The following is an 18,257-nucleotide window of genomic DNA, read 5'->3' as shown; positions in this document are numbered from 1 at the left end:
CATAGCATGCTGTTTATGAGTGACAGTGAGGAAACTTTCAGTGGTTTTTAGTATTCTAATAAAGTGTAATTCTAACAGAAATTTTCATAAAAATAGAAAAAATATAATTAAATCAATCTTGTGCTGTTATTGGTCTCTCTATATTATTCAAGTCTAATTACACCGTCTTCCCCCTGAGAAGAAGCAACTGAGTTATAATAGTCGTGTTTGGGACACAGCTGCCACAAAACGAAGCATGCCTGCTGTGACTTTGTGTCTTATGTCCATGTGGACAGTGGCAGCTGGTTCCAGCATTGTCTCCCAGTGCTGTTTCCTGGGCAACCACTTCCTGTCCCTCTAGCAAGCAGCCCCAAGGTGAACCATTGTCCTCTCTGATCTCAGAGGAGGTCATAAGCCTTGGAAGGACTGGCCCTCCTACAAATACAAGCTTGTAAAGTGGGAGTGTGCCAGGCCTTAGAGAATGCTGTGAACTCAAGTCTTTTCCTTCCTCCAACTAGCTCCTCAGGATCATTCCTTTTTACTTGGAATCTTTTTCTTCAGTGTGGTTTTTTTCCTGGGACGAGGTCACCAGTGGTAAAAACACAAGAGTTTGAGTATTTCTCTACCAGAATTATTGTGAATAAGCAAAGGGGACCTTCCTCTGTCCCGCCTGCCCCAATATGATTCTGAGTGTCACTGGCTTAATGTCTACAGAGACCCTTGCCCTACTACACTCGTTAGAATTGGACATTTAGAGCCACGGCCGTCCAAGTGTAATTTGGGTAATTTTTTTTTTCTGCTTTAGTGTACAAGGTGAACCTAGTTAACTCTCTCACTCACTAGTCTCAGAAGAACTCACGTTGTATCTTCTCAGCATGTGTCCGCTTAATCAAGCCCGCTGCCTTTACTATGCTTTCCCTGTCCTGGACCCCATATAAAGACAATCACTGGAGAGCTCTCAGCTGCTTAAGCAGTTATCTAATCTATAAAAAGACTCCATCCAGACCTATTTTTGTTTCCTGTCCACAAGCCAGTGGCAAACAAGACACGTCCCCCATCTCACAGAAGGAAGACACGTTAATAACCTTTGCTGCTGCTGCTGCTGCTGCTGCTAAGTCGATTCAGCCGTGTCCAACTCTGTGCGACCCCATAGACGGCAGCCCACCAGACTCCCCCGTCCCTGGGATTCTCCAGGCAAGAGTTCTGGAGTGGGGTGCCATTTCCTTCTCCAATGTGTGAAAGTGAAGTCCCTCAGACGTGTCCGACTCTTAGCGACCCCATGGACTGCAGCCTACCAGGCTCTGCCACCCATGGGATTTCCCAGGCAAGAGTACTGGAGTGGGGTGCCATTGCCTTCTCCGAACCTTTGCTTAGGACATATCAAAAACAACTTGAAACCGGGAAATAGTGAAATAATCATTAAATGATTTGAGATTGAAAAGCCAAATTTGGTTGCTTTCATCATTAAGCCCAAACTGTCATGTGTCTTGGGCATTCGACACACTTGATTTGGGACCCTTTCCTACTTCCTCGCATTGTGATCTTGGACAAACTTGTGACTTTTGTCACGAGACAATTTTCTGACCTTGGACAAGTTAAATATATAATCTGTTTGGGCCCAGTGTCTGCATTTGATTAGTTGGTGATGCTCACCCCTCCCCACTTGCAGGGTTCTTATGGGAGCACATGAAATGTGAAGGCATTTCATGATGTGTGGCAATCATAGTTATTGTCATTGGCACATTATTTTGTATTTATCAGTGAGGATGCAAGAAGGCCTTGTCACACAGTCTGATAACAGCTTTTCTAGATATTTTATTTCCTCTCCCTCTCAAGGAGTGGAATACAAAGTTCCCGTTTTGAAGAGTGTTCCCTTTTTGGCCTCAGCTCTTTGAAAGTACTTATTACAGCATTAGATATTCATGCAGGTCTGACATGTCATTTGAAGGTGACATTCTCATAGGTTCTGGCAGTCACTTGCCTTCTGCATCTGTGGCTTTCTCTGAGGGATACCTTGTTCTTTTCAAGTCCCCATACAGAGTGGCTAAAACAAATTTGCATGTCAGAAATGTATACCTTGTGAAATTTAAGCATTACTTTTGAAACTTCTGGAGAAGGCAATGGCACCCCACTCCAAGACTTTGCCTGGAAAATCCCATGGGCGGAGGAGCCTGGTAGGCTGCAGTCCACGGGGTCGCTGAGTTGGACACGACTGAATGACTTCACTTTCACTTTTCACTTTCATGCATTGGAGAAGGAAATGGCAACCCACTCCAGTGTTCTTGCCTGGAGAATCCCAGGGACGGGGGAGCCTGGTGGGCTGCCGTCTTGGGGTCGCACAGGATCGGACACGACTGAAGTGACTTAGCAGCAGCAGCAGTTTGAAACATCTCCTTTGAGGCACAGAAGGATGAGTGGACCTACTTTACAAGCAAAAGAATCATTTAACTTTTTAGTAATTCAGAAGAAAGACTTTAGGGAATTTGAATTACTTGGTTCTTTTTCCTTTAGTGATTCATGGGCAGGGATAACACAGTATATTCGGTATCTCATGACAATGGCTTCTTTTCTGTGAACATTTTCCTTTTTGTTTTTGGTATCTCTAGCCCTGCGTACAAGCTGTAAAGAAGAACAGCTTTGCAGCACCTACTAACTGTTTAACTTTAGGCACTCTGCTTTGAGACTCAATATCCTTCCCTGTCTACAGGCAGATAAGATAGGCTATCTTCAGAGCAATCTGAAGATCAAATGAGATGACGCCTCAGTAGCTTAGTGGAGCTTGTTAGAAGGTGGTAAAGAACCCACCTGTCAATATAGGAGACATGGGTTCAATCCCTGTCTCCTATATAGGGGTCGAGAAGATCCCCTAGAGAAGGAAATGCCAACCTACTCCCATATTCTTGCCTGAGAAATCCAATAGACAGAGGAGCCTGGTGGGCTACAGTCCATGAGGTCAAAAGAGTCAGACATGACTTAGCAACAGAACAACAACAGATTAAACCTACTAGTTCGGTAATTATCTTTATTTTATAGGTGTTTTTGTATCTATAGAAAGGAAATTCAAACTGCCTTGCCCTCCCCCCTCTTTGCTCTGCTCCCACTTCCTGTATCTCACTCCCAGCAGTACACTCATCCTGGACAACAGGAAGGAAGCCCTTTCCTGCTATTTATATCACAAAACAGCTTCCGTTTCCTCCAGTCTCTGGAGACCTTGCAGGTTGATTCTACACAACCACGCAGTCAAACAGCCGTACAATCTTAGGCACATGAATATCTTTCTGAAATAATATCTTCTTGCTCTCTCTGACTACTTGCTTCTCTCTTCCTAAAGCATTTTATTTTGGTTCAGACCCAGAGATTCTTAGACTCTCAGAAAAACCCTTGATCCAATAGGCAAAACTAACATGTGGTATTTGAAGTTGTCGCAGTGAACAGGTGACCTTTGGGGGAGAGTGGTGGTTACATGTATGTGTTCACTTTAGTAAAATTAATCCACTCAAGACTTCTCTGCTTTTCTTGGAGTAGGAAATGGCAAGCCACTCCAGTATTCTTGCCTGGAAAATTCCATGGACAGAGGAACCTGGTGGGCTATAGTGCATGGGCTCGCAAAGAGTCGGACATGACTGAGCACACACACACACACACACACACACACACACACACAAGATTTCTGTGCTTTTCTTTGTGTGTGCATTAATGTTTATTTTTTAAACGGTAATTTCCCCCCTGTTTTTGCAGATGCTATAATTCACATGTATATTTTCAAAGGGTTATATTTCATTTTTAGTTGATAAAGTCTTTAATGAATGTCAGTGAGGAAGCATCTCTAAACCTTTAAGATGATGTGGGTTTAAGTCTGTTTATAAACTCTTTGACCACGTGTGCATGCTTAGTCGCTCAGTCGTGTCCAGCTCTGCGAGCCCATGGACTATAGCCTCCCAGGCTCCTCTGTCCATGGGATTTTCCAGGCAAGAATCCTGGAGTGGCTTGCCATTTCCTACTCCAGGGGATCTTCCTGACCCAGTGATCAAACCTGCGTCTCCTTCATCTTCTCCTGTATTGCAGGTGGATTCTTTACCACTGAGCCACCCATAAACATATTTACATGGTCTATAGTTTCACTTGATATGCTATTTTTAAAAATTTATTTTCTATAAATATAGCTGATTTACAGTGTTGCAGTAATTTCTGCTGTCCAGCAAAGTGATTCAGTTATACATACATATATTCATTTTCATGTTCTTTTCCATTATGGTTTATCACAGGATTCTGAATATAAACACATTGCTACCATTTTCACTCCAGAGTTACAATTCTTATGTTTTGAAAATATACTTTATTGCTTCTTAATCTTTCTCACTGTTGTCAGCAGTTACTTAGCTGAATGGTGATAAGATAATTTATACAATATTAATATATGATTCTAAAACTCTAGTGAGAACTTCCCTGGTGGTCCAGCGGTTAAGACTCCACCTGCAAATGCAGAGGACACGGGTTTCCTCCCTGGTCCAGGAAGGTTCCACATGCCACGGGGCAGCTAAACCTGTGTTTCACAACTGCCGAGCTCACGCACCGCAACTACGGAAGCCCACACACTCCAGAGCCCACACTCCGCAAGAGAAGCCACCACAATGAGAAGGCTGTGCGCTGCAACCAGGGAGCATCCCCCCCGCCCCGCCCCCCGCGCACCCCTCCCCGCTGCCCTGCACAGCAACGGGAGAAAGCCTGTGCGCAGCAGCGAAGACTCAGTGCAGCGAAAAGTAAAACAAATACATATATAAGTTTAAAAAATAAAAAAACTCATGTGATACCATTGGATGCACTTGGATGCAGTTTTTATTGGCATTGACTTTCCGTGCTTGCTTCTGCATGGCTTTGTATTGTAAAGTTTACTCTGAATACCGTTACATCTGGGAATTAGCTGGCAAGTGCAAAAGAATAGTTTTTGGTATGGCGAGGGAACAAGAAGTAAATAGTTACCTTGGATTTTATTAGTTTTTTTCCCCCCCCTTATAAGCAGCTCATTACCAGAAGAATGCACTTTAATTTACTTCCTGTTTTCTTCTAGATTGGAAGACTGATAAAGAGAAATAAGATGATTCAGGTAAATGGAATTAATTTCTTTATGTATCTTTTATGTTTAGCTTACATTTCTCAGGTTTTCCCACTGAGAAGAACAAAACAATTTTTGTGGTCAACTTCAATGTATAAGAGATGTTTTAGGGATATAGAGGTATTAGTCAGATACATACTTATGCCATTTAATTAATTTACTTACCCGTGTGTATTTAATAAGAGCATACTTATATGAAACATAATTTTACAAGTAATACTTTTTCCTACTTCAGGATAATTTCCTTCCAATTCTTTACATACCAGATTTGATGTCAATGTCTTTATTATTAGAGTCATCTTTGAGGCATCCAGTACTGTTTTCCAAGTATGTTATCATTTGACTTGTTGGTGATACAGCACTTTTGGAATTCATGTATGGTGCTGTAATTGGAAATTTTGTTCCAAGTCACAAGGATATTTGCATAATGTTAGAACAGTTGCTATTTTCATTCTTTCTGTATAGATGAGCATTGGAGATCCCCACTGTGTAATAGTTTGTAGACTCGCTCTGTTAAGTATTCTTTCCTTCCTTCTTCCCTCTCTTCCTTCCATCCATTTATTCATTTATTTTACTTATTGTGTGGTAATTGCATGTACATTGTTGAAAATTAAAATAGTGCAGCCGCTCCTATTCTTCTTATATCCCCATTGCTCCTTTATCCAAAGATAGTATTTTTCAACTCTTCTAGTTATATTTTCTGATACCCACCTTCCAGTTTCTAAATGGCATGATGTCTGCTTTAAGTGCATTCACTGAATTTGTTTAAATTTTAGACGGATACACTTGTTCTTCTGAGGATTTACCTCTCATACACAATGCTTTACATCAGTGCTCACCTACACTGCCTGTCTCATGCAGTCATGTCACAGTCTGCGGTTAAATCCATATTTAATGTTTGCCTATTGTAACAGTATTTTTTTTTTATGACTGAATTTTTTGAGACTTATGCAGCTGTATCTCAGGCCATTTTGTTTTCTAGTTGGTTGTGTGTGAACTGTTTGATTTCTGTGGAAAATGTTTGACTCTTTGTTATCCCCAGAATTCTGAAATCCATATTGGAACATATGTCTTATAGTTTATCCATGTACATGATCCTTTCGATTCAGAAACTCATGTCCTCTAATTTAGAAATTTTTCTTTGACTGTTTCTTTGATAATTTCCTTTCCTACACCCTCGTCTCTCTTTCCTGTGTTTGTTAGTTGGATTTTTGGACTTACTGGCTTAATTTTCTAATTTTCTTATGTATATTTCTTAGCTATCTAATAACTTTGTGTTTTTTTCCCCCCAAGAGGTTTTGTTAGTACTTTCTGAACTTTAATTTCTGCCAGCACATTTTTCATTTCAAATTTAATTTTTCATTGGCCTCTGAATATTTCATTTAAAAATGGGATCCTGGTCTTATTTCATGGAAATAATGTTTTCTGTTTTCACTCGAGAATACGAATTGAATTAGTTTGCTGTTGAATAGTTTTTGCCTGCTCTTCATACTTTTTTTAATCAGCTTGATGTGTGTTTCCTCTTTTTATCAGCTTGTTTTGGCCCCTGATTTTAACGTTAGAGGCTTTTCTCTAATGGTGAGACTTTAATAGCCTGTTCGTATTTGGGAGTGAGACTATAAAAAGTAGACTGGAAACTTGTTTATCTAGTGGGCTTCACTATAGGTTTTTGGGGTAGGAACCCAGATGTTTGAGCTGCTGACTCCTAGATATCAGAATCTGCAATCTTTTTTTCTTGGATCTCTCTATGTCTCCAAAAGGTCCTCTTTTGTTCATATTTTTGTGGGGTAAAAGCCTGCCTGTGAGGATTTGGGTGAGCCACGTAGGAGGAGGGGGCAAGAGGTCCACCACCCAAGCCTATGAACGTGAGCTCTTGATGCGTCTATTCTGGCCCTCTAAGTCTGAAATCTTGCTATATCATTTTCTCCAGAGAGTAAACTGCTTTCCGTCATGGAAGTAGGGATGGTTGGTCTGGCTCTACCAGTTGAGAAGACCTGGGGTATTACCTACATTTTTTGTTGTTGTTTAAAATAACACAAGTTTATTACCTTGAAGTTCTGTAGGTCAGAAGTCTGACATGGGTCTTACTGGGGTAGGGTCAAGGTTGTCTACAGGGCTACATTCCTTTCTAGAGGAGAGTCCATTCCCTTGCTTTCCCAGCTTCTAGAGGCTGGCTGCATTCCTTGGCTCTCGGCCCACCCCCACCCCCTCCTTTAAAGGAGCAGTACAGATCGAATACATCTCATGTTGCATTTCTTTGACCTCCTCTTCTGCTTCCCTCTTTCACTTTTGAGGACTCTTATGATTATGTTGCCCTGGAGGAGGGCATAGCAACACACTCAGTATTCTTGCCTGGAGAATCCCCATGGACAGAGCAGCCTGGTGGGCTACAGTCCATGGGGTTGCAAAGAGTCAGACATGACTGAGCGACTAAGCACACAGCACATGATCACACTGAACCCATCTAAATAAATCAGGATAATCTCCGTAATTTTTTTTACTGAGTAAAAATCACAACTTAAAATATCCTATCTTAACCTTTTCAGTGTGTAATATAGTAGTGTTAAGTGTATGCGCATAGTCATGCAACAGGTCTCTGTAATTTTTTCTTCTTAGAAAACTAAAACTGTATACCCATTAATGAACTCTCCTTGCCCTAGCCTCTAGCAACCACTGTTCTATTTTCTGTTTAAAGAGTTTGACTACTTCAGTTGCCTCATATAAGTGGAATCTTACAGGATTTACTTTTGTGATTGGCTTATTTGGAGAAGGAAATGGCAACCCACTCCAGTATTCTTGCCTGGAGAATCCCATGGACAGAGGAGCTTGGTGGGCTACAGTTCATGGGTCGCAAAGAGTTGGACACGACTAAGCGACTTCACTTTCACTTTATTTTATTTAGTGTAGTATCCTCAATCAAGGTTTATCCTTGTAGCATATGACAGAATTTCCTTTTTTTTTTTTTTTTAAGAGTAAATAACATTTTACCTTCTGAACTTTTTATTTTGTGTTTGAGTAGAGCTGGTTAACAATGCTGTGATAATTTCAGGTGAACAGTGAAGGGACTCAGCCATACATGAACATGTATCCTTTCTCTCTCAAACCCCGCTCCCAACTAGGCTGCCACATAACATTTAGCAGAGTTCCATGTGTTTAAAAAAAAAGTAAATACTATTTATTATATTTACATACCACATCTTCTTTATCCATGCATCTGTTGCCTCCTGGTTATTGTGAATAAAGCTGTAGTAAACAAGCTTGTGCAAATGCCTCTTTGAAATCCTGCTTTCAGCTTTGGGCTTGGGAAGTGGGATTGGTGGATCATGGGGTAGTTCAGTTTTAATTCTTTGTAGAACCTTCCTGCTGTTGCCAATAAAGGGGCTGCATTATTTTATATTCCTACCAACAGTGCACAGAGGGTTCCCTTTTCTCCACGCCAACACTTGTTATTTGTGTCTTGATGGTGGTCATCCTCACAAGTGTGAGATGGTATCTTATCTGGTTTTGATTTTCATTTCCCTCATGATTAGTGATGTTGAGGATACTATCATATGCTTGTTGACTGTCTATGCATCTTCTTTGGAGAAATGTCTCTTCAGGTTTTATATCCATTTTTTATTTGGGTTATTTGACTTTTCGTATTGAGTTATAGAAATTCTTTATATATTATGGGCAGCAATTTCTTATCACAAACATAATTTGCGAATATTTCCTTGTTTCATTGGTTGCCACTTCACTCTGCCCCTTTGCCTCACAGAAGCCTTTATGTTTGATACAGTCTCATTTGTCTCTTTTGAAAGCTCTTGTTGCCTAGGCTTTTGGTGTATAGTCAAGAAATCGTTGCCAAATCCAGCGTCATGAAGATTTTGCCCCATGTTTTCTTCTACGAGGTTTATAGTTTCAGGTCTTACATTTAGGGTTTTAATCCATTTTGAGTTCATTTTTATGTAAAGTATAAAGTAAGGGTCCAACTGCCTTTTATACAATCTGTCAGTCCATCTCCCTCTTCTCAGCACCTTACCGTCTTCTCCCAGGAACCAGAAGCTGCATTTCCTGAGCCTTTCTGGAGCAGTCAGGGGGATTTTTGTTTGCTTCCAAGGCAGTGAGCTTGTAGCTTGCTTTCCTCTGCTCTACTCTGCTCAGCGGTCATCTCTGCTTTCAGCTTAGACGTCTGTTGTCCTCACTAATTTTCTGTTCTCTTTGTCCTTACAGATTTATATCTTTTGTCCTCTTTGCTATAATTTTAATGGGATTCAGAAGGAAGTAGAGATAAACAGACATATTCCATTGGGCATCCATAATCCCCAAATCCATGTTGCTTTTTAAAGTGATATTTTAAATGCTTTAAAAAAATGATAGTTCACATTTGCTATTGTTAGATCCTACCTCTGAAAATAATTGTTCAATCTATTTCTTTGCTTCTTTTTATTAACCACTGTCAAGTGACCTATAAGCATCCAAGGATAGCAGTAATTAAAGTTATTTTCCCAAACATTATTTCACTATTCAAAGTAAACAGATTTTTGTTCATGAGACTTAGTGAGGTCTTGAATATAAGGTGACACCCTATTTCCTGGGGTTTACTTTTTTTAGGGGCGGGGGAGCCCTTGATTTACCTTTAGGTGTTTACACTGTATTTTGGTCAAAAGATGATGTTCTTGGGAATTCCCTGGCAGTCTAATGGTTAGGACTCTATGCTTTCACTGGTGAGGGTGCGGGTTCAATCCTCAGTTGAAGAACTAAGATCCTGCAAGCCATTTGGCATACCCCTCCCTCCCCCTTGAAAATAGAAGATGATAATGTTCTTTCGTATAAATATATTTTTCTCTGAAGCTTTAATTGAACACTTTAAAGGTAATGGCAAGAGAGTCTTGTTTGTTTGTTTTTAGTTTGTGACAGCTTTCTTTTGACTGTATTTGATTATTTACAAAGGTGGTGCTATTTCTTACAGATAGGATAAAGATTGGCTAAAAGGAGAGATTACTTAGTGTAACTAGGTCCTTAGGGACTATCACAGAATTAAGCCTGCTAGTTGGCTTAAGATAGGAACCCACTTTGGTCCGTGTAAATCCCTAGGGTTTTTATCCCAGGGGTCCAGGGATAGGCTTCAAAGAGTTCAAGATCCTCCTGAACTTTGAGTGGTGGTATCCCCTGGAAAAGGGAATGGCAAACCACTCAGTATTGTTGCCTGGAGAATTCCATGGACAGAGGAGCCTGGTGGGTTACAGTCCATGGTGTCACAAAGCGTCGGACTTGACTGAGCAACTGACACTTTCACTTCAGAACAGGCTTAGTTATCAGCAGATATCCCATGATGCAGGGCTTATGTGATCCTGAAACGAATTGAAAACCCACATTTAATAGATTAATATAAAGAAAAGAAATAGAATGTTACTGATTAGATCTAACATGATCAACGTAGATGCCATCGGATTCCGCATTCTTTCACATGTGAGTACAAATGATCATCAGTGAGGGACTAAATGAACAGCTTTCTTAGTTCTTTGTTGGATGCAAAACATTATCTCCAGCTTCCTAATTATGCACCCACCCATTTATACATATGTAACTATAAAAAGTATCATTTATGAGGGTAATGTTTTAGCCTGGAGGAATGACCACCTTTTTATCAACCAGCTTGTAAAGTGGGTAATTTAGTAATTGCCCTTTGTTTTCATAGTGAAACTGCTATAATTTGTGAATATCAGTTATTTGTTGACAATTGAAGATAACAGATAATATATAGAGGGAGAAATGCCTCTATTATAGAGGCATAGATAGAGGATTACAGACTTTAGTCTTTAGTTAAAAAAAGATGGGATAGGTTTTACCTTATGCATATTTTATGACAATTTTTATAAAAAGCTTGAAAGAAAGAGGGAAAGAAATGAAAAGCTGGGAATGAGAAAATATGGGGGTGGGGAAGGTCAGTTGTGAATTTTTTGTTTCCAGCCTGATACTTTAAAACTTACTGATGCTCTTGTTTACAGTGAAGTATATTGATTGGTAAAATCTCTTTCCACATAGGAATTTCATGATTCCATTTTCAAGGTGATTAAGCTTAAATTGCTCTTCTATTCTAGGTACACCATTAAGTTCTTTGGAATACACAAAAGTATCTGACTAGAAAGCTTATGAAATAGAAGACAAGATCCTGCCTCAGGAAGCGTACATGAGAATAATTTTAAAGGAACCCAGCGATAAATGCAAAACAGTAGCTGTTGGAGGTATGTCATGACTTAGAACTTGCATTGAACCTGGTGTGGCGCACTCTGCTATAGGAAGTCAAGCTGAGCCGTTCTCTGGGAACCTTCAGAGAGCAGAACCTCAGTCTCTGGCCTCAAATACACTAGTGGCTGTTGTTCTCTGAACTTGACTGTGTAATGGGATGTGTTAACTTTGTCTTAAGCAGCTCTGATTCAGTCCCTCTGGAGCCCTTCCTATTGCTTGGCAGACGATAAACAAAAGAGACAATATTTGACTCTGGACATTTGAAAACGATAGTAAATTTCTAACCAGAAACCTCACTGTCTTCTCTTGTGAGACTGGGCCAGTCAGTATCAAAGCTCAGTGAATGTGTCCTTTGAATCGGCTGTTACTTATGGGCTTTTTCTCTAACCTGTGTGACATCAAGGCCATATCTGAGTCTGACTGGGTGGCGGCTGCAGTGGATTCACTGCCAAGGCACGTCAGTCGTGTCCGACTCTGTGCGGCCCCATAGACTGCAGCCCACCAGGCTACCCCGTCCCTGGGATTCTCCAGGTGAGAATACTGGAGTGGGTTGGCATTTCCTTCTCCATTGGATTTGCTAGTTCCTTATTAGTCACTGACTTTGACCTGCTAGTCTCCTTGATCTCTCCAACCAAGTTACAATGTTAAGTGGTAAACTTCATTTTCTTGCTCATAGCGATAATTCTCATCTCCTCAACTAAATTTATCATCAGGGTCAGTGCCATTCATTATTTTGTATTTTGTGACTTTCAGTGGATGGCCATCTTTTGATTCGCTGGCTCTTTTTCTATGGCATAGCCTGTGTCATGTTGTAAGTCACGTTGATACTTGAGGGTTTTTTCCCCGTCTACCAATGTAGAATACTTTAAATGTACCTGTGCCAGTCATCACACCATCATGAAAACATTAAACAAGTCCTGCTTTTCTAGATGAGGCTGCTGAGGTTCCAAGTGGTTAAATAACCGGCTTCCTACTTCGGAGAGAGGAAAGGCAGACATGGGATTCAGCACTAGGTCTGCCTGTCCAGTATTGTGTGCAATAAAGACTGGATACCATGCCCTTTCCCCTTTGTGAAGCAGGGTTGGAAAAAGATCCAAATGTTTATGGAATTGTAACCTTCTGCTCTACCTTCTTCACAATTTTTTGTTACTTTTTCCCATTTCATGGATTCTTATTTGGTTTATAATTATATTTATAGCATTAATTAGCAAATTAAAATCAAGTATTTTCTAACTTATAATTTTACTGAGAATATATTGTTGGTATGAGACATCATTAAAATAGGTCCTCTTTCTAACAGAGGCTCTGTTATCTTTGTTGATGCCTTCTGAATTGCTTATGCAGCCAGTATAGGAAGTACAGGCCTTCCCCAGTGGCTCAGGCCGTAAAGAATCTGCCTGCAATGCAGGAGACCCAGGTTCAATCTCTGGATCAGGAAGATCCCCTGGAGAAAGAAATATCTACCCACTCCAGTATTCTTGTCTGGAGAATTCCATGGACAGAGGAGCCTGTAGAGCTACAGCCCATGGGGCACAAAGAGTCAGTCATAACTCAGTGACTAACACTTTCACTTTCATTGGGAGTGAGAGTGGACCTTGATGTTTCTGATATAATCCTGTTGTGTCTCTAGCATTTGCACCAGTGCCCAGATAGATACTTTCAATATAGTTATTGAAGATGATATAGATAAGGAATGATGAGATTTTGCTAGAAATCTTCTTGCATGGTTCACAAACTTGTTTCAGAGCCTGAATCCTTTAAAATATAGAACCATCTATTCAAGTGCTTAGTTTTGGCTCAGATGATTGTTTTGAAGTGTGTATATAACTTGGACATTGCCCTGAAAGATGTGTTTTAAGTTTAGGAATAAATCTTATCTCTTTTTTTGATCCCCAGTAGTGGGCTGCATGAGTTGAAAATCTGTATATTTAGACTTCTAAAATATTTTTATTAAATTAGCAGAGGCTGTGTATACCGAGAAGTATTTTGAATCTTCACTAAAATCCTGGGCGGGTTGGTGTGGCAACCTTCTTTGAAAGATGGATAACCTGAAGCTTGTGACATTACAAAGCTTGCCCAAGCCTGTGCAGCTAGAAAATGGTGGAGCCAGAACCCGAACCTAGATTTGTCTGATTTCACGGACTGTGCTTTGAACAATTACTCTGCCCCACTGATTACACCGTGGTGACATTCAGATTGCAAATGTGTCCAAGGATTTTTTTCTGCTTTGTGTTAATACAAAGGCAGTCTTAAAACAAACAGTTAAATAGGCCTCATCCTCACAGAAGCAAAGGCTTCTAGATAGGCCTGGTGCAGTCACTGATGGGGTTACAGCCAAACAGTGTCAGTTCTGTTGTGATGGGCTGAGAACTGGGAAGTGTGCCTCCCTGTTTCTGCGTGTCCTTTCCCACACTGAGCCTATTACACTGCGTGTTGCATACTCACTCACTAAGTCATGTCTGACTCTCCTATGACTGCATGGACTCCAGCCCGCCAGGCTCCTCTGTCTGTGGGATTTCCCAGGCAAGATTACTGGAGTGGGTTGCCATTCCCTTCTCTAGGGGATCTTCCCGACCCAGGGATCAAACCCACTTCTCCTGCTTGGCAGGTGGACTCTTTACCACTGAGTCACCAGGGAAGCTGCCAGGAACAATTAGGCTTGACTTACCTGAGCCCTGATGAGCAGCTGTTGCCTCCAAAGCAGGTGTGGCTGGAGTTTGGCTACACAGGCACACAGGTCTGATATTTGGATATGAGTCTCAAAATTTATGAAATATGCAAACCTTGGAACTTCTGGTATATTGTATCAATTTTACTAAAAGGGAAATTTCTTTTTATTTTTAAATGTACTGTTTTCCTGATTCTAAGTAGAAAGTTTGGTAAGTATTAAGTTAAAACAACACAAAAAAAGCTACCATTCAGGGGTAGCCACTGATAATATTTTGATGTGGCTGCTTCAAGATTTTATTCTCAGGACTGTGTATACCTTGTAAAAAGTTCAAAATTAGAATTAAAGTTTTCTAGTGTTCTTGCCTGGAGAATCCCAGGGACGGGGGAGCCTGGTGGGCTGCTGTCTATGGGGTCGCACAGAATCGGACACGACTGAAGCAACTTAGCAGCAGCAGCAGATCCATTTTTGCTCAGTATAACGTAAGTGTTTTTCCCGTTTTTAAGCTTTCTTTTACATCATGCTAAAAAGTGGCAACAAAGTATTCCATGTGGATGATAACATAAATTATTCCATCCCATTATTAGGTAGACCTAATTCTCATTCAGTTCAGTTAATACCGCTCCACATTAGGACACTGTGGCAGGACAGAAATATTAAAAGAAACAAGAACTCCATAAATGCCACTAGTTTTCATGGTATCTTGTAAAATAACAAATGCCAGTTAAGAATATGATGAGAAAACCCACATCACTTCTGACACATTATACAAAGAACCTGACTTGTGAATTTCCCATTACAAATGCATGAAGGAAGTACTGGAAATTCCCCATTGACCTGTAAAATTTGAAATCTCTTTTTTCTTTCATTGAGGTAACCCATCTATGACAGGTAACTTCAGTTTTTCCCGTTTACAAGAAACTTCTCAAATCCTGATTTTAGATAGTTGGGTCCTATGAGCTTCTTAAGGTACTTGATGCTTCATATACTGGTTAGCTGAGCACTTTTTCCTCGTTTTTTGTTTTTGTTTTTTTTTTTTGCCTAAATATTTTATAAGTGTTCAACACTAGGTCAGGCAGCTGTAGTGACCTGTGGAAACCTGAGTGATGCTGCTTTGCAATCTCTTAGATAGACGTTCACAGTACAAATATGGCTTCTCTTGAACTGAAAATTTCTGTGCTTCTAGGAGTCAGAGTTCTGAAACAGAGAAAGTAATGATAACTGAGACAGGTCAGCATTTAACACATGCCTTCTATTCAGGACGGCTTCCCATGTGGCATGGTGGTAAAGAAGCCACTGCTAATGTAGGAGTCACAGATTCGATCCCCGGGTGGGGAAGATCCCACAGAAGAGGAAATGGCAACCCACTCCAGTATTCTTGTGTGAAAAATTCCATGGATAGAGGAGCCTGAAGGGGTCGCAAAGTGTCCAACAAATCTGAGTATACACAATACTCAGAACAGGCTGACATGGAGGTGGGACTATACTGTATTGATGCTTATTGTTCTTCTGTAAAGATATCATTGTTAAATTAAATTATCATCATTGTCCTTATACCATCATTCCAGGCCAGTGTTTTTCAGACATGGTTCCTTATTGCCCTTCGGATTCCAAATATACCTTGAGGGAGGAGGGCAAGACTTTTGACCTCCAGCAGCTCTGCTTTTCTATGTTTTATGTAGTGAACTTCCACAAAATTGTGTTTAAAGAAAGCTTTACTTCCTTGAGGAAGTAAAGACTGAGAATCACTGTGGCATAAAGAACCTACAGAAGTAAAACCTGCAGAAGTAAACCTACAGAAGTAAAAAACCTACGAAGAAGTAAAACATGTTCACAAGAGTATTATTTCCAGTTTTCATCATGCCTATAATTCTCCTGTAGGGACACAATCAGTCTTGGATTTGGTACTTAACTCATAGGCCTTCCAGTTGGAATTCCTATAGACTGACCTGCTTTAGGACAATGGTTTCCCTAGAGGTGCCTTAGAAGTTCTAAGGTTAGGAGAGATGAAGTGATAACCTTACAGTCATTGGTGGTTGAAGGTAATCTTTGGTGATGGGGTCAGTGAATGGTGCCAAGTGTAATGCCTGAAAGTTTAGCCCTAGGAGACTGGTTAGCCCTCTGTGTTCTAGTTGATGTGGGTAGTACAAGGTTTTCTTGTCATCAGGTGATGTGGTAGTGAAACTGAGCCTGGCATTCTGTGAAATCTTCATTATCTGTTTCTAGATTATTTTAAAACTTTGTGGGTGGGCTGTCTTAAATTGAACATGGATAGTAATGAGTCACAGACTGAGCCTTCATGAATCAGACACTTTAGCTATGTTTGTGTCACAGCTCAGCGGATTAAGTAAAGAATTTCCCTAAAGAACAGCTTAGTAATATTTTTTAAAATAAAACTTAGCTTCTTTTCAAATTTTGCTTTATTGAGATATATTAAGTACACTTATTTTATGCTGATAATTCTAGGATTCCAAGTCTTTTCAGATCTGATTTCATTTGCCCATTTCATGTTGGTGCTCATTCATAGTATCTTGTTTCCTTGTGTTTATGATTTATTGACTGTGAGCTCATGTTCCTTGAAAATTTTATCTGTGCGAGTTCTTTGGGGTCATGATTAACAAGAGGGTTTTCCAGGGTTTGTTTATATTTGCTTCTGCCAGGTACCTCTAGGTACCATCAATCTGGATAGTCTTTAAATTAAGTTCTCTGCTTGGGATTTCTCAAAGCACATAGTTTAAACTTAGACCACAAACCACATGAGTAGTAGTTGTTGGCTATGAATTCTCAAGGGAGATTTTCCACCCAGACCACTGCTGTGCCTCACCCCACCCCTCCAAACGCTGCTAGGGTTAAAAAGCAGTTTGTTTTCTCTTATGGTGGAGCAAGTTTATTTCTCATTGCCCATATCCTGAGGGCATAGTTCTGTGAAGTTCCAGTTTTAAGATGGGATCTCTTTAAACTCATGAGCTTGAGCAGTCCTGGTTTTATCTCCTCTCTTGCCCCATGTAATTGTTACCAGGGTTCTGGTTTTGATGCTTTCATCAGTTCAGTACAGTTCAGTCGCTCAGTCGTGTCTGACTCTTTGCGACCCCATGAATCGCAGCATGCTAGGCCTCCTTGTCCATCACCAACTCCCGGAGTTCACTCAGACTCATGTCCACTGAGTCGGTGATGCCATCCAGCCATCTCATCCTCTGTCGTCCCCTTCTCTTCCTGCCTTCAATCTTTACCAGCATCAGGATCTTTTCACATGAGTCAGCTCTTTGCATCAGGTGGCCAAAGTATTGGAATTTCAGCTTCAGCGTCAGTCCTTCCAATGAACACCCAGGACTGATCTCTTTTAGAATGGACTGGTTGGATCTCCTTGCAGTCCAAGGGACTCTCAAGAGTCGTCTCCAACACCATAGTTCAAAAGCATCAGTTCTTCGGCACTCAGGATTTTTTATAGTCCAACTCTCACATCCATACATGACTACTAGAAAAACCATAGCCTTGACTTTATGGACCTTTGTTGTCAAAGTAATGTCTCTGCTTTTGAATATGCTATCTAGGTTGGTCATAACTTTCCTTCCAAGGAGTAAGCGTCTTTTAATTTCATGGCTGCAATCACCATCTGCAGTGATTTTGGAGCCCCAAAAATAAAGTCTGACACTGTTTCCCCATCTATTTGCCTTGAAGTGATGGGACCAGATGCCATGATCTTCCTTTTCTGAATGTTGAGCTTTAAGCCAACTTTTTCACTCTCCTCTTTCACTTTCATCAAGAGGCTTTTTGGTTCCTCTTCACTCTCTGCCATAAGGGTGGTGTCATCTGCATATCTGAGGTTATTGATATTTCTCCCAGCCATCTTGATTCCAACTTGTGCTTCCTCCAGCTCAGCGTTTCTCATGATGTACTTTGCATATAAGTTATATAAGCAGGGTGATAATATGCAGCCTTGACGTACTCCTTTTCCTATTTGGAACCAGTCTGTTGTTCCATGTCCAGTTCTAACTGTTGCTTCCTGACCTGCATATAGGTTTCTCAAGAGGCAGGTCAGGTGGTCTGGTATTCCCATCTCTTTCAGAATTTTCCACAGTATGTAGTATGGTGCTAAGCAAATGTTAAATGGAATCAATGTTGATTTAAATTGGAAGAAAGCTCAAGTTATGATGACTACAGTAGGGATAACGATTTCCTGAAACATTTATGTATTTTGAGGTTATGAAAATTGGTATTGTGTTTTAAATATTTGCTGTGGAAGGAATCAGAAAAATAACCTGGTAA

General features: G+C 40.5%; 1 protein-coding gene across 49 annotated transcripts in view; it reads left to right on the top strand.

Moving 5' to 3' along the window:
* The window catches only part of SGMS1 (sphingomyelin synthase 1), a 324,245-nt gene that overhangs the window by 152,169 nt on the left and 153,819 nt on the right, over window positions 1-18,257 (top strand). For 35 of the 49 annotated variants that reach the window (XM_070781227.1, XM_070781241.1, XM_070781239.1 and 32 more), the window contains 2 exons: window positions 5,048-5,083; window positions 11,176-11,319. The exons of 3 other annotated variants lie outside the window; for them this stretch is intronic. The gene's annotated coding sequence lies outside the window, so the exon portion shown is untranslated. The remainder of the gene's footprint in view (window positions 1-5,047; window positions 5,084-11,175; window positions 11,320-18,257) is intronic. 11 more of the 49 variants (XM_070781248.1, XM_070781249.1, XM_070781245.1 and 8 more) reach the window with 2 other exon arrangements.

Source organism: Bos indicus, chromosome 26, assembly GCF_029378745.1.
Source record: "Bos indicus isolate NIAB-ARS_2022 breed Sahiwal x Tharparkar chromosome 26, NIAB-ARS_B.indTharparkar_mat_pri_1.0, whole genome shotgun sequence".
Lineage (NCBI taxonomy): Eukaryota > Metazoa > Chordata > Mammalia > Artiodactyla > Bovidae > Bos > Bos indicus.
The sequence above is the reverse complement of the archived record's forward strand: the minus strand, read 5'-3'. Positions and strand labels throughout refer to the sequence as shown.